Genomic DNA, 15,219 nt, shown 5'->3' on the forward strand with positions numbered 1-15,219 from the left:
TAATGAATAAATAGTCTGCTGTGCATTGATTCTTTTGGCATAAAATAATAGACACAAGAAGGACATTCTTTAAGACACATTGGCACATGCTTGCAGAAAAAACACTCAAGGTTCCCGAAGCTCCCAATTGCTAAATTCCCATATTTTGGAGATTTTATCAGCTGCCCATTCCAATGGAGTTTGTTTGGTTGATTCATACGTGTCCTAAAGGAGCAGTGCTCATTCATGCACTGGAAGGTTCCCCCGCAGAAGCTCTTCCTAAGAACAAAAGTTTTATTGGCCCTAGTTTGCGTTTGTGGCTTTGTCCAAATGTTGCCCTCGTATTTTTGCTCCATCCCTTCCATACCTTTCCCACCTTCAAGCTCATATGTACTGAACTCTGGGTACACCTTGGGAAGCTCTTTTACCTTGCCATTGTAATCACAATCATGGATTAAAGTGTGCAAGACATCAGTAGGAGGTAACATGCGGATTATTTGAAAGCAAGAGACCGCAGTATCAAACTGAACATCTTCCTCTTCCAAATGTTGAAAGCACTTTTCCACAGGAGAGACCTCTATCTCCTCTTGAAATGACCCATGTGCTTGGACATTGATTTCTTCTATCTCTTCAGTGTCCAAGTCACTGCAAAGCACAATGCTCTCTAATTCAATGCACAATGCAAAACAGAAAATGTCAAAGTCAAAGTTAATGCCACTTACATTGGAGTACTCTTTCGAGAACCGGGAGGAAATATAGTTGAGGGGTCTTGTTCTGGGGTCTCAAAATAATTCTCTGATTTGGCAATATATACAGAGGACAATGAATGCTCCAGGATAAAATATGCCTCGTCTCCAATCCCTGCATACAAGTGTAAAGGACAAATGGGCTCATACTCTCCTCCAATTTCAAGTAAGGCCTCCACATTTATCCCACCAATAGTTCCAAGCTTCCCTCAGATCATGTTGATTGACACAATACATTTGCCATTCGAGAAGGGGACTCGGATGCATGCACCCATTGTAGATTGGAGGAAAACACGAGCCTCCCTGCATAATGCAATCACAACAACAATTAAGGAATTTACATTGAATACTAGCCAAAAATATTTTAATACTAGATGCTCTTGCTCTAATCAATAGCATATACTAGCCATAATACAATTTTACCAGGCTCATTTTAAGACTATGGGTAGAAGCAAATAAAAATATTTATTGCAAAAATAGTCATAATGAAGGGTATCAAAAAGAGTACATGTATATATGTATATATGTTTGTGTGTGTGTGTGTATGTATACACACACACACGCACACACACACTTTGTGTTAGTTCTTGCGCTTTTTCATAATCTCCTGTTAGATTTCAAAAACTCTACCAGTTGGATGCCATAGCATAACTGTGCTATAGATTTAAAAAAATCAAAAAAATATTGACCAAACCCTTAAATTTTAGTGTTGAAATTCATTAGTGTTAGGATAAAAAAATTTGTCCAGTGCCTAACTTAGGGTTTTTAGTAGTCGGCTACTTCTTATGAAGCAATTACTTAAGGCTTTTAGTCGTCCTCCGCACAGAACCATCTTCCCTTGAACACACACGCAGAGAAGCGATCATGAAGCATCATACGTCTCCCCAGCAAAGAAACACTGATCTCATGGGCAGGGCCCTCTCCCCAGTCCAATCTTTCTCCCCAACAAAGAGACACAGAAAGGTATCATCATCCATGAATTTGTGCTATTTTGCCTGAATGAATTTGTGCGCTTAGCGCACAAAATAATAGGATGTTTTGCTGCCGCCACACTCCACACACAGTAGTATGAGATGTGCGGCGTTACTTCTTGCTATTTTTCTTGAATGAATTTGTGCGCTCAGCGCACAAAATAATAGGATGTTTTGCTACCGCCACACTCCACACACAGTATGAGATGTGCGGCGTTACTTCTTGCTATTTTTCTTGAATTAATTTGTGCGCTCAGCGCACAAAATAATAGGATGTTTTGCTGCCGAGCATTGAAAAAATCATCATGATTTTGAGTTCGTTTCAAGCTTCAGGGGCGCTGCCCTCGAACTCCCCCGCCAAGGGGGGCCTAAATGGCTGCCCGCCAGCCCCCCTTGGATCCCCCCGGCGGCAGAAATTTGGAGAGAGTAGTGTAAGAACATGCTATCTATATGGTGCTGTCTCAAACACATTGCATAGACTGTCTCTCTTACTACTGTCTATATTATGCAGACTTTGTGTATACAAGAAGCTCAAAAAACTCACATTTGATGTCTTCTTGGTTGAGAAATGGCTCACACAGTCGAGAGAGGAGACCAGCAAACATGTGCATCTAAAGAACAATAGCACAAAAAGAAAAAAGTTTGTCCTTAAAAAAGTGTTGGATTGCGAAATATCACTTCTAAAGTTTATTAGTACTCAATATTGAATGCCTTCAGATTTGGGCTACCGAATCTTTATATATTTTCCAATAAATTTGAATGCCTTGAATTGAACACCTGAAAAGAGCTCCGTAAATATTTTCCAATGAAGATTTTTTTTAAATATTCAATACGGCTTTGAATGCCTTGGAATTTGGGCCAAAGCACTCCATATGATAATCTCAAAGATATTTTGTTCGTTAATGAGTTGGCCGTTTTGTTGGATAGTGAATGTGCCACCTTTGTTTGATGATTGTGTTACAGTACTGAATTTAATCTCTTTAGTGAATGTGCCACCTTTTCTTTAAGTTTGTGTCGTATTACTGAATTTGCTGTTAAAATAATCAATTAATTATACAATACGAGTAGAATACTATTTGAAGATTTGTTCTTGTATTTTTGCATGGCTATCTGGTTTTCAAATGAGTTCGAGTCATTTCACTAGAGCATCTTGCTTGAAAGGTTCTTGTTGTGCAAAAATGGATGAGTTACCTCTTGCTAAGCGGAAAAAGAGTGTGCAGGTTGGCCCAGGTGAGAGCTCATCGAGACACACAAGGAGGCAAGCTGATTTTTCCAGCACTTTGGAGCAAGCTGCCTCCTCAAACCCTACTACGGAGCATGCGGTACATATCATAGATGACACTAACCTGGAGGTGGATATGGATAGACAGCATCTACATAGTGATGAAAGAAATGAGGAGGATGGACAAAATGTAGTGGGGGCAATTGAGGAAAATAAAGGTGATCAAAATGAGGGTGAGAATACTCAAGGTGGTGATAATGAGGATGAAGGTGAGAATACTGAGGATACTGGGAGAGAGATAGAGGGGGAAGAGAACACACATCCACTAGAGGATCAAGAAGAAACAGTTGTCACAACCCAAACTGAAGGAAGCAAGCAGAAAAAAAATAAGGTTGATATTTTTGGGAAGATTCTTGAGACATCTACTCCACAAGCCTTTTTAGATAGGATAGGAGTCAAATTTAGGTCTCCACCTCCATGTGTTCCTCTCTGTAGGATGATCCAGACGGAGGCAATCCGAAAGGTTTCTCCCTCAACAGATAAGTCTCTTACTCGAAGCTTCAAAAAACTAGGTGGGTACATTGAGAGCATGGGAGCTTTCACAGTATCAATTATGGACTTGGAAGGGGAGGAGACACCATTGACACACGAGAGGGAGGAATCTTGGGATGAGCATTGGAGGACTGTGAATCAACAATTTGAGGAAACTCTTGCACTTGACCCCGATTGGGGTCCGTACTTGAGCCGAAAAATGGTGCATATTCTTGATGGTAATAATCGACACAATGCTTGGATGGACTGCATTTCTACAGGTGAGTTCTCATTGGGATGTTATAGTTTCTTATGCTTCTTTGTCCTTCCTAACTTTGTGTTTTATTACAGGGTTTCAAGGGGATTTGTCCATGCATTGTTGTGTTCTCTGTAAATTTTATTTGTTCGAGCGGAGGGATGTGGGTGAGCTTTTGTTTTCATTGTCCAGGTTGAACAAGTAAGTTAATTTGTTATCAGAGTCTCCTTCTATGTCAAGTAAGTTGTTTGTACTCAAGAATATTAACATATTTTTTCTTTGTTTTGTAGGACGCATGATTATGCATTTGTGCCAACCACATTTGGTGATCGTCTATTTCAACTAAGAAGATTGGGAGAGTCCGACCTAACAACTCTCATGGCACATTTGGACAATGAGGACAAGCTGTGGGTTGAGAGAGAGATGCAGAGTGCATCTGCCAGAGGAAGGCCTAGTTGGCTTCATTTGCCAATCCAGATTATGACTTGGCTCTTGTTCAAGGACGAGATGGAGCAAAAAATTGATGAGGCATCGAATGGACCACTTGCCGAGTCTGCTAGGGAGAATGTGACTCGAAAGGTAGAAGTTCTCTACAGAGGAAAAACATCAAAATATGCAAGGATTGCTGATCCCTCCAACGGTGAGGCCTTTTGGTGTGCGGTGCTCTCCCTCCCATGGCACGCATCAACCAATCATGTGGCCACAGAGGAAAAGCTCAATATGATAGGTTCTGCTTGCATCAGAGACACAGATAAGGCTCACATTGTCAAGCTATTGGACAACTCTCAGGCTGCAGTGCGATCACTTGAGGGTATGCCAAATGATAAGACAAAGGTTAGGGAATGGCTGCACATGTACTCCTACTGGCTTCAGATCACGGATTCTAGTTGGGACCTTATTGTCTCTTTGGAGGCAGAAAGTTGGAAGAACTTCCTGGTGTCTAGAATCTTTTGAAGGATGTGGGAGCTCGCTTTGGCGGGACTTTCACAATGAAGGCTTTGGCAAAGTCCTTCACCATTCTGATAGCTTCTGCCATGGACACTGGCTTGGTATTCGTGATGACCAGTGTGTCTAAGGGTTCGTTCATTCCCCGAATGAACCTGGCCATAAGTTGCTCTTCGTCTAGAGGTGGTGAATACTTGAGTAAAAGAGCAAATGCCTGGTGATATTCTTTGATGGTTTTGCTCCCCTGGTTTAGCTCTAAAAATTCATTCATCTTGGTTTCTAAAAACCCGGGGGACAAAATCTCTTCCTTAAATAGGCTTTAAGATCATTCCAGGATTGGGTATTTCTGTCCAGATGGTTGGTGTCACAATGGTTTCTCCATGCCACCCTAGCTGTTTCCATAATTTTCAACCTGGAAAGAGCCATTTTGCTCCTCTCATTGTAACCGGGGAAATCAAAATACTCCTTCATTGCTTCAACCCATTTCTCTATAGCTTCACCCAAGTTCTCCCCTTCACCTTTGAAGGGTCCTAGTAGCTGAGTTCTGTGAAGCAGATGCATACAAGTCATTTGGCGAGTCACCACGTAGAGTTTTCATGGCATGATCACACCGAGCTATGTTTACCACACGAGTTTTAGCATTATTTAGGAATTTAAGCCTACTCTTGAGAGATTTCACATAGAGTTCTACCCACCACTGGTCTCCACTCCACATACACAGACATGCGCCTGCCCTTTGGCTGCTCACACAGACACTCTTGATGTTACTCATTCACCTACAAGAATTAGAAGCAAGTGTTCTTTTGCTTTCCTCAAACAAAGAGGCTTCTCTCTTTCTTCGAAAAAGACTATCCGTATACACAGGAGATTTTTCTTTCTCTATCTTTTACCCTTACAAAGACCTTCTCTTGTCTCACACACACAAGCACACACACAAGCTCATGGGGTCTCTCTCTTACAAAAAAAGATGAAGAAATGTGTGCACATAAAACTTACAAAGAAACTCACTTTCACAAAAGTATAACCATATAAGTTCCATAAATATTAGCTAAGCTATGGATGACAAACAAGAAGGCATTTATATCTATTGTGACACATTTGGCGTGACTATAGCAACTGGATCTCCACCACTTGTTTTTCTCCCTTCTCCTATTACCACCCCCCATCAAGATCCATTTGCATATTTATTGACCAAATATGATCTAGTTTCACCAAATTTATCAGCTTTGCTTAAATAGGCAGCCATATTGAAAGATATAATGCCACAAGAGAGAAAATAAGATGGAGAACTCATTAAACTTGTAAGATTTTACAAATTTCTTCTACACCACACTATATACATCATTGTTGAACTAAACAAATCAAAAAACCTTTTACTTGTCTTCACCAAAGCACCCTTCACCATAGAGATGCATGTTACACAAATATTTAGAGGCAAAAATTACCAATTCGACTCTTCATTATGCCAAAATTTGCAATTTGACCCTAGTAATTTTGTATTTCCTAAAAAACTGTTGTATTTTGTACAAGTAACCAAAAACTCATCAGTTATGGGAATAGCTATAACCCAAGTAACATCCATTGAAGGGAAAAGGAAAGCGTACGAGAAGATATAATGCCACAAGAGAGAAAATGAGATGGAGAACCCATTGTACTTGTAGGATTTTACAAATTTCTTTTACACCACAATATATACATAATTGTTGAACCAAACAAAACTAAAAACCTTTTACTTGTCTCTTCACCAAAGCAGCCTTCACCATAGAGATGCATGTTACACAAATATTTAGAAGAGAAAATTACCAATTCGACTCTTCATTATGTTGAAATTCTCAAATTGACCCTAGTAATTTTGTATTTCCTAGAGTAGCCTTGTATTTTGTACAAGTAACCAAAAACGCATCACTTATGGGAATAGCTATAACCCAAGAAACATCCATTGAAGGGATAAGCAAAGTGTACGAGAAGATATAATGCCACAAGAGAGAAAATGAGATGGAGAACCCATTGTACTTGTAGGATTTCACAAATTTCTTTTACACCACACTATATACATCATTGTTGAACCAAACAAAACAAAACACCTTTTACTTGTCTTTACAAAAGCACCCTTTGCCATAGAGATGCAAGTTACACAAATATTTAGAGGAGAAAATTACCAATTCGACTCTTCATTATGCCGAAATTCTTAATTTAACCCTAGTGATTTTGTATTTCCGAGAGTAGCCTTGTATTTTGTACAAGTAACCAAAAACTCATCACTTATGGGAATAGCTATAACCCAAGAAACATCCATTGAAGGGAGAAGGAAAGCGTACGAGAAGATATAATACCACAAGAGAGAAAATGAGATGGAAAACCCATTGTGCTTGAAGGATTTTACAAATTTCTTTTACACCACACTATATACATCATTGTTGAACAGAACAAAACCAAAAACCTTTTACTTATTTTCACCAAAGCACCCTTCACCATAGAGAAGAGAAAATGACCAATTCGACTCTTCATTATGCCAAAATTCTCAATTTAACCCTAGTAATTTTGTATTTCCGACAATAGCATTGTATTTTGTACAAGTAATTAAAAACACATCACTTATGTGAATAGCTATAACCCAAGGAACATCCATTGAAGGGAGAAGGAAAGCGTACGAGAAGATATAATGCCACAAGAGAGAAAATGAGATGGAGAACCCATTGTACTTGTAGGATTTTACAAATTTCTTTTACACCACAATATATACATCATTGTTGAACCAAACAAAACTAAAAACCTTTTACTCGTCTCTTCACCAAAGCACCCGTCACCATAGAGATGCATGTTACACAAATATTTAGAAGAGAAAATTACCAATTCGACTCTTCATTATGCTGAAAGCTCAAATTGACCCTAGTAATTTTGTATTTCCTAGAGTAGCCTTGTATTTTGTTCAAGTAACCAAAAACTCATGGAATAGCTATAACCCAAGAAACATCCATTGAAGGGAGAAGGAAAGCGTACGAGAAGATATAATGCCACGAGATAAAAGGAGATGGAGAACCCATTGTACTTGCAGGATTTTACAAATTTCTTTTATACCACACTATATACATCATTGTTGAACTAAACAAAACAAAAAACCTTTTACTTGTCTTTACCAAAGCACCCTTCACAATAGAGATGCATGTTACACAAATATTTAGAAGAGAAAATTACCAATTGGACTCTTCATAATGCCGAAATTCTCAATTTGGCCCTAGTAATTTTGTATTTCCCAGAGTGGCCTTGTATTTTGTAAAAGTAACCAAAAACTCATCACTTATGGGAATAGCTATAGCCCAAGAAGCATCCATTGAAGGGAGAAGGAAATCATACGAGAAGATATAATGCCACAAGAGAGCAAATGAGATGGAGGATCCATTATACTTGTAGGATTTTACAAATTTCTTTTACACCACACTATATACATCATTATTGAACCAAAGAAAACAAAAAGCCTTTTACTTGTCTTCACCAAAGCACCCTTCACCACCATAGAGGTGCACGTTACACAAATATTTAGAAGAGAAAATAACCAATTCGACTCATTATGCCAAAATTCTCAATTTGGCCCTAGTAATTTTGTATTTCGCAAAGTTACCTTGTATTTTGTACAAGTAACCAAAAACTTATCACTTATGGGAATAGAGAAGGAAAGCATACGAGCTGGAGTTTCAGGTTGTTGGAATATATATATATATATATATAGACCGCCTAAGGGTGTCACAATACTATAGGTATCCCTATAGCTACCTTCGGTAGTCATTGTTGCGGGTGATATCTATAGGTATCCCTATAGCCTATAGCTACCCCCTCGTAGATGTTGGGGCACAATCCTTGTAGCTCCCCTCACTATTTCCATCACTATTGTAAGAGTGACAAGCCTCCTACTGATGTGGCATGAGGATTGGTGTAGGTGGAGGGTGTTGGAATTAGGAGACCTCAAACACACATAGATTAAGGCTCATCTTGATTAAGCAACATAGGTTACGAGGGTGTTGGAATTGAGGAGACCTTAACACACATAAATTAAGACTCATATTGATTACATTAAATCATTGTATATAATGAGTTTAACTAGTCATTTTTGCTATATATAATGAGCTTGTGAGCTTGCACATGATAGATTCATAACACATAAAATTGAGCACAAAGCAAGATTACAATCTACTAAGCATGAGAGGCACAAGATATTGTCCATAAAATATCCACTATGCTAATATTTATCACCAAGAAATCATATCACTCACATACTCAAGTGAGTGGGGGAATGGCCATTATAACCTCACCCCTTGAGGAGGGTGCCAAGATGCCTTTCACCCCCATCACTTGCCTTCCATAAATGAACCCACGCCTCTACATGTGAGCTCTCCAACAATATCATATGCACCCATCACTTGGCTTCCATAAATAAACCCACACCTCTATATGTGATCTCTCCAACAATATAATATGCACCCATCACTTGGCTTGGCTTCCATAAATAAACCCACACCTCTATATGTGATCTCTCCAACAATATAATATGCATCCATCACTTGCCTTCCATAAATGAACCCATGCCTCTACATTTGAGCTCTCCAACGGCATAAGATGCACCCATCATTTGCCTTCCATAAATGAACCCATACCTCTACATTATACATTGGTTCACAACTCACCTATGAGTTGTTTAACTCATAGGTGGGTTGTCATGATTCTAGCCCTCTCTACACACCTTTGGTACTCACCTATGAGTTGTTTAACTCATAGGTGGGTTGTCATGATTCTAGCCCTCTCTACACACCTTTGGTACTCAAACTTAGTTTATTCCACCTAGGAAAATAATGTAACGACTCCACTAAGGTACTGAAATGACTCACACTCTAAGGATTCTTGATCACCCTTTTAACACTCTGATTTGATCAAGAAATTAACCCCCCAAGGCATGTTTGACCAATAAACACACACACACACACATTGAAAAGCAAAAATTCACATTTTGGCTACTATTACAAGATTGCATCTCTAAGGTTCAATACTAGAAGCAACATTAGTCAGTTTGTTAGGAGATTAGCCCTCCTCCATTTATTTTCTTTTGCCTTTATCCTCATTCTCTTCATCTTTCTTCCTCGTATATAGGTAGTCCTTTATAAGATGCTCCTTTTTCTTGGAGTGGTAGCATTTAGACACCTTCTTCTTCTCATGCCTATTCTTGCCCATCTGATTAAGTAGAAGCCAATGGAGATGCTGATGGTAATGCTAATGGAAGATGATGTTGAAGCCTTTGTGGCATCCAACCTAGTTTCTTCCAAAATAAAAAGGATGCTACTAGCGTTAAAGTTAAGTTTGGTTAAGTAGCAATTAAATTGACACAATGTTTATAAGCAAGTGGCATAGATGCTAAGAAGATAAAGAAAGCTTCTTCTTCTTCAATACCTACCCATGTGCCACTTAATTGGTTAATTAGGCATCTTGGCAGATGCATTTATTTTCCCAAAGATAGATTTCAACCAAATCTATGCTTCACTTGAGGCCTTAGCACTAGATACTTGATGTATCTGATTATTAGCTAAGCCATGGATGACAAACAAAAAGGCATTTATATCCATTTGTGACCCGTTTGGCTCCTACAAAGCAGTTGGATTCCTACCACTAGTTCTCCTATTACCAACCCCACATCTTTCTATCAAAGAGAGCCATTTGCATCTTCATTGACCAAGTATGATATCTAGTTCCACCAAATTAATCAACTTTTTCTAAATAGGCACCCATATTGGAAGACATAATGCTACAAGAAAGAAAATGAGATGGAGAATCCATAATGTGAATCAGATAGATGCTTGGATGGATGGGTGTGATGTGAATAGAGGTGATGAGATGTGAGGTGAATAGATGTGAATCATATAGATGATTGGATGGATGGGTGTGATGTGAATAGAGGTGATGAGATGTGAGGTGAATAGATGTGGTGAGATAAGATCTGAATCAGATAGATGCTTGGATGGATGGGTGTGATGTGAATAGAAGTGATGAGATGTGAGGTGAATAGATGTGATGTGAATCAGATAGATGTGAATGGATGGATGGATGTGATGTGAATCAGATAGATGTGAATGGATGGATGGATGTGATGTGAATAGAGGTGATGAGATGTGATTTGAATCAGATAGATGGGAATGTAATGGATGGATGGATGTGATGTGAATAGAGGTGATGAGAATGTGAATAGAGGTGATGAGAATGTGAAGTGAATAGATGAGATGTGATGTCATGTAAATCAGAATGTAAATGATATGGGATGTGAGTGAATGTATGTGATGATAATGAATGTGAATGTGTATGTGAGAAATGGATGTAAATCAGAATGTAAATGAATGATATGGGATGTGAGTGAATGTATATAATGATAATGAATGTGAATGTGTATATGAGGAATGGATATGAATGAGTATGTGAAAGAATGGATGTGAATGTGTATGAGAAGAATGGATGTGAATGTGTATGTGAGGAATGGATGTGAATGAGTATGTGAAAGAATGGATAAGGATGTGTATGAGAAGAATGGATGTGAATGTGTATGTGAAGAATGGATGTGAATGAGTATGTGAAAGAATGGATGTGGATGTATATGAAAGAATGGATATAGATATGTATGTGAAAGAATGTGATGTGATGTGACATGAATATATGTGGATGTGAAGTGATAGATATGAATGTATGGATAGATATGAGTAGTCGTACATGTGAATGATTGGATGGATGTGGATGAATGAGATGAAGTGTGTATGAATGAGATATGATGTGGATAGAAGTGATGTGATATAATGGTGATGAGAATGAATGTGATGGATATGAATGAATGTGAATATGATGGATATGAATGAATGTGATGTGATGGGATGTGAATCAGGATAGATGTGAATGAATGAGATGTGAGGTAAAATGGACGAGATGTGATGTGAGTGAATGTGATGTGGTCTGAATGGATGAGATGTGAATGAATGTGATGTGATGAGATGTGAATATGGGTAGATATGAGTGGATGAGATCTGATGAGGATAAATTGAGGAAAGATGTGATGAGATGAAAATGATGTGATTGGATGAAAATGATGTGATTGGATGAGAATAGCAATACTTGTGAATTGATTGTGGAATTAAATAATGCGGTTTGATGTGGAGCTATGTGGAAAGACGAGAGTTCGTTATAGAAATTATATTTTTGAACTGTTTTTGTTTTATGTCAAGAATGCTGGAGAAGCATTTTGACCATCTTGTGAATGAGATCGTGGAGACCTAATTTGATAAAGTTGCAACAGCTGAGACGGAAAGTCAATGGAGGACATCTCGTAGCAAGGTCGACCGAGGTCTTGAGCTTTCGATACGGTGGATGAGGGACCAAGGAAGCGGGTGAAGCGCTAGGTCACTTGCAAAGGATCCTAGAGGGTGCTGACCATACGGTGCTCGGGCTCTGGGTCACCGACGATACCCACACATGTGTCCTGGAAGATATTGGAACAAGGAGTAAGAGTTGTTTTCTGAATTCGGGCATGGATCTGGTTGATTGACCTTGCTGGTTCTCAACGGATGAGTCCATTGCTCTTTTATACGGATCCATCAGTTGATCTTTCTGATCTTCAACGAAGATTCAATTTGATATATATTGCCAGTTACTATGAGCTAGGAACTATCGAAAAGGCCCCTGAGTGGATAGGTGGTGAGCGTGCTGGTTGCCAATGATGCCATAGGTACCTCGATGAAGGAATGATTGAAAATAAGAATTCAACCAGAGATTTTGAGGATTATGATCAGTGACACAATGGTTTCATGAAATGATTGTTTTTAAAGATAGCCAATGCTAAGAAAAAGGCAATTTCATATTGGGTGTGTAAGTGGTGTGATTAGTTTTAAGTTTGCATGAATATCCAGCTAGGGGGACCTGGGAACTCCTTTTCCTAGTACCTAGGACAAAACCTAACCAAATTCTTAATTGGATCCCATCACTACAGTGGTTGAGCGGTTGGCTAACCCACGGGATTGGTGGATGGGGTGGCTGGACTGATGGATCTCTAAATTGAGACTCAATTCTGTTATGGTACGATAGATGAAGTAAATCCCGGACAAAAATTGTTCTATGGAAAAGAATCAACACTCTGTCTCTCAATGAGAAAAAAGGCGTTGGTCTCTATGATCCAAGTGCAATCTTTTCCCTGATCTGACTATGGGACTTACGGGTTCAGTCAGATCAGTTCAGTTAGTTAAGGCTTTTGACTACGTTAGAGAAAAGTTATCCTGGAGGAATTGCCCGTGCTTTTCGGGCAAGGGAAGTTTCTCTGAGTTTGGTTTTGGAAGAACCGATTGATTAGTCTCTTGTCTGGATATCCGTGGGCGAGGCCCCGAGTGTGGGACCCTGCCCCGCGAAAGAAGTGCTACTTCCGCTGCTAGCACCCCTGAATTCATTGCGCAGGGGGGACAAGGATCTTACAGCTGGTATCAGAGTGAAATTGGCTAATGTGGATCAACTGAGAAGCCAAAAATGTCAAAAATTTATGAAGAAGCAGTAAAAGGTTATAATTATGTGATAAAATTCATACAAATTGTTATTCAGACTGAAATTCATAACTTATTAATTGGGTCTTCAGATAGAAGTACCGTAATTGCATAGAATCCCTGACTTGCTTGAGACCTAGACATGATGGTATTTACCTTATAGTTCCAAGGACCATGACTACCCGTATATACCGAGGGTATAACTGCAACTCTTTACTGGCAGTATATACGAGTAAATCTAAGACTTGAAATTATAAGCATAAATGCTATCCAGATGATGAATTCAAATGTGGTTGATATGATTTTTAAATTCTGGTTGAGAACTGATGAGTTGATTTGGATTCCGATTGAAAAATGATGATTCCTGAATTTTGGTTAAAATGTAATAAGCTGAGCAAAACCTCAATGAGGATGAATTTTGGTTGAAATGTAATAAGCTGAGCAAAACCTCAATGAGGATGAATGGGATGAGTCCCTATGATGATGTTCATAACTGGAATGATATTAATGACTTCAACAAATCACTATGAGATTAGTGGATTGTACTGACAAATTGCTACTGTTAACACTTGACCCAGTGGATCAAGTTAAGGAATGTCAAATTAAAAATTTGTATAATTGAAAATTCCCATGGAGGACTGTTCAGATAGAAAGTTCGGTCTAATGGACCATTATTGTGATAAGGATTTTAATGTTATGATTTGAGTGAATTGTTATCTGATGATGAGTTCCATATAAGGGATCTTTATCCCAGGAATCTATTGGGTACACCAAACTATAAGGAACCCCAAAATTAGTTGGATCTTAAGGTTGGGTACTTTCAAGTCAAGATCCGGGCTGAAGATCAGAAGAAAACTTCATTTATTACACCTTGGGGGTGTATGCTTATAGAGTCATGCCATTTGGCCTCACCAATGCACCTGCAACATTCCAACGGCTTATGCTCACTCCTACTCCTCCATCAAGGATAGCACTCATGGTCACACCATCCAATTCAATGGAAATAGTGGCATTCATGTCATCACCTTCATAGTACTTGCCTACTGCACTGATTGGTACATCTTTATAGACATTTTGTGAGTTTTTCTTTTTCCCTCGATCAGTCTCACCAATCAGCACTGATTGGTACATCTTTATAGACCTTATGTGAGTTCCTTTTCCCCTCGATTGGTCTCACCAATGGAGCCAACAGGTTTTAAAGGAGTAGTTGGAAAGAGTGATTGGGGCAAGGCAATGGACGATGAGATGAATGCCTTGGACAAAAATGATACATGGGAATTGGTTGAGCTACCACAGGGAAAGAATGTGATTGGTTGCAAATGGGTGTACAAAAGTAAAGTGCAAATCAGATGGCAGTCTAGAAAGACACAAGGCAAGGGTGGTCGTCGCCAAAGGATATGCGTAGACCTATGGGCTTGATTATGATGAAACTTTCAACCCAGTGGCAATGGGTGTACAAAAGTAAAGTGCAAATCAGATGGCAGTCTAGAAAGACACAAGGCAAGGGTGGTCGCCAAAGGATATGCGTAGACCTATGGGCTTGATTATGATGAAACTTTCAACCCAGTGGCTAAGATGGCCATCGTGAGGTCTATCATTGCATTGGCAGCACAAAAATGTTGGAATTTGCATCAAATGGATGTCAAGAATGCTTTCTTGAATGGTGAACTTCAAGAAGAGGTGTACATGGAACAACCAGAAGGGTATGTACATCTAGAGTATCTCACACTCGTATGCAAGTTGAAGAAAGCATTATATGGCTTGAAGCAAGCAGCACGTGCTTGGAGTGACAAGATCAACAGATATCTTGTCAATATTGGTTTTGTGGTTGGAAATGTAGACTCTTCACTTTATGTGAAGAAAACACATGATGGCATTGTGGTGATAGTTATTTATGTCAATGATTTGATCATCACACTGGTGATTGTGGGAAAGACATTGATGAGGTCAAAGCCTCTTTATGCAAAGAGTTTGGCATGAAAGACCTTGGAGATTTAAGGTTCTTTCTTAGTATTGAGGT

The sequence above is a fragment of the Cibotium barometz genome, chromosome 51, assembly GCF_041138505.1.
Source record: "Cibotium barometz isolate CiBa-2024 chromosome 51, ASM4113850v1, whole genome shotgun sequence".
Classification (NCBI taxonomy): Eukaryota; Viridiplantae; Streptophyta; class Polypodiopsida; order Cyatheales; family Cibotiaceae; genus Cibotium; species Cibotium barometz.